This window comes from Physeter macrocephalus, chromosome 11 (genome assembly GCF_002837175.3).
Source record: "Physeter macrocephalus isolate SW-GA chromosome 11, ASM283717v5, whole genome shotgun sequence".
Classification (NCBI taxonomy): domain Eukaryota; kingdom Metazoa; phylum Chordata; class Mammalia; order Artiodactyla; family Physeteridae; genus Physeter; species Physeter macrocephalus.
The window spans coordinates 107,951,584-107,954,259 of NC_041224.1; positions in this window are offsets into that span (position 1 = coordinate 107,951,584).

Genomic DNA, 2,676 nt, shown 5'->3' on the forward strand with positions numbered 1-2,676 from the left:
TCAGCGGCCATGGCTCACGGGCCCAGCCGCTCCGCGGCATGTGGGATCTTCCCGGACTGGGGCACGAACCCACATCCTCTGCATCGGCAGGCGGACTCTCAACCACTGCGCCACCAGGGAAGACCCAGAGCCTATGCTTTTAATCACTATATTCTACTGTCATCACCAAATGGGTTCCACAGATAAGAATATTGGAAAACCACTGGTAGAGAGTTACTGAAAATGTCTGAACAAACTCATGCCACAGAGAAAGTGGTATTCTTCTGTTACCTGGGGAATCTGGATTCTGAGTCAAATCAGGGGTGAAGGTGGGGGGATGGTCTGGTGACTGGCAGACTGCTTTAAAGGTAATTGCAGTAGCCTGGGCAAATGCAGTCTGCGGCATCTAAACCAAATAAATCTCAGAAGATAAGGACACATTCGTGGGTCAGATGAGAAGAAGCAGTGAATGAATTGTTTGCGCAAACCCTAATCTAAGCATGCCACTTCCTTCTTAGAAAGTGCTTAGGCTCCCTACTGCTTGCAGCTGTGAGTCTCAGTGTTATTACATTGTTATATATATATTTTAAAATAGGGCCCTAATGTAAACTATGGACTTTGGTTGGCAATGATGTGTCAATGTTGATTCATCTATTGTTACAAAAGTATCGTGTGGGATGTTGATAGTGAGGCAGGCGGTGCATATGTGAAGAGAGGAGCCGTGGGAACTCTGTACTTTCCACTCAACTTTGCTAAGAGCCTAAAACTGCTCTAAAAATAAAGTCTATATGTACAAAATAAGGGGGAGTGGTAATTTCTGAGGTCAGTTTAGGAAACACAGGCAAATAAAGTTAATTTTAAAAAACCTGCTGGACTTTTAGTACTCCTTTAGTTTCATAACACTTAATACAGTTACAATGAAATCATTATGTCTTTTTGTTGTTGTTGTTGTTCATCTCTAGAAACAGGTTCCATGAGAGCAGGAACCACGATCATTGATGTACCTCCAGCACCCAGAACACAGTTTGGCACACGGTAGGCACTCAATACTTACTCGTTGAAGAAAAGAGAAATCAATCTACAAGACTTGATGACTGATTGGATGGGAGAGGCCAGGGACTGGGAGGTGGTCATAGCTTCAGAGTGGTTTTAATTAGTCATAGCCTTGTTAGAGACCCCGCCTCAAAGCTCCCCACAGCCTACCCTGCTTTGCTTGACTTGTGATGGCCTCTGACTGCTGGAGTCCCACTTGACCAGCTGTGCCCCCCACCATCAGTGGCCTCCAGGCAAGTCTGCATTTGCCCCAGCACACACTGTGCTGTTTCCCCCGCCAGACCTCCAGCCTCTCCACAGCTGCTCACCCTAAAAATCCTTCCACCCAGCCTCAAAGCCATAGCCTCACACCCACAGAGCCCTTGGTATTTTGCAACAGTTACCAAAAATGCACCAGTGTCTCATGGCCATAAATATGGGGAAAACGTGGTAGCCACCAGGGTCCACCGGTGTCCCTGGGAAGCTAGGGAGCAGATCCCCATGAGCCCCGCCCCGGCCTTGTTGTAGGAAGGGCTGGAAACATGCCAGGATCGAGGCAGGCAGAAATTGCCGTATCTGGAATGATGTCGGGGACAGAGACTCTCCTTGCCAGCTCAAGCCAAGATAAACAGTAATCCTAAAATCTTAGGGATGATCTCTGTTTCAGAAGTGAGTTTGAGAGCGAGATGTCCGTTAGAACATTCTTAATAACAGAAGGAAGATTCTCCTCCTTAGGTAGTGATATATTTGTATAGCAACAGGTATGCCTTCATCCAGTTAATATTTAAAAAATTATAAAGGCAGTACCTGCTCATTAAAAAATATTTTAAAGTATTGAAAAGAGGTAATGGACTCTGAAGCAGAAAGTGGAAATTTTCTCCAGTACTGCCTACCTGCCCTCACCCACCCTCATTTTAAAATCATGCTCTATGTTTTGTTTCGCAGCCTGTGCCCTGCTCCCCGACTATGAGGAATTGGTCAATCATCTACCTCATTATTTTTATTGGCCACATAATTTTCCATGGTTTGAGTGCACCATAATTCTGGAGAACAATCTAAGCAAGCACAGCCTTTAGTGTAGCAATTCTGTTTCTAGGAATCTGTCCCACAGAAATACCAGCACCCGCTGAAAGGTTGTATTACCTGAGTGTTTGCCAACAGTGAAACACGGGAGATAGTCTGTTAATTTGTAATGTAATTGAGGAGAGACAAGGAGCAAATGCTTTAGGTAAGAGAAACTTGGCTTTGGGGAATCTGCAGGGGAGACAAAGGGCCGTTATCAAATAGAGGACATATGTTTCCTGCTAATAGAAGTTTCCTTTTGGGAGGTCCAAACAGGTAGTATCAGGCTACATGGACTCCTGAGGTCTAAGCCAATAGAAAGGACACTCCGGACAGTAGACTGTTTTTCCCCCTAAAAATAGAGGTTAGCAAGGGATTCAGCATTTTGCTTTTAATTTTGGTACAAAACATAGAAAAATTAATCTAAATTGCACATTTTGAAAAACATAGGGCTTCCCTGGTGGCGCAGTGGTTGAGGGTCCGCCTACCGATGCAGGGGACGCGGGTTCGTGCCCCGGTCCGGGAGGATCCCACGTGCCGCAGAGCGGCTGGGCCTGTGAGCCATGGCTCCTGGGCCTGCGCGTCCAGAGCCTGTGCTCCGCA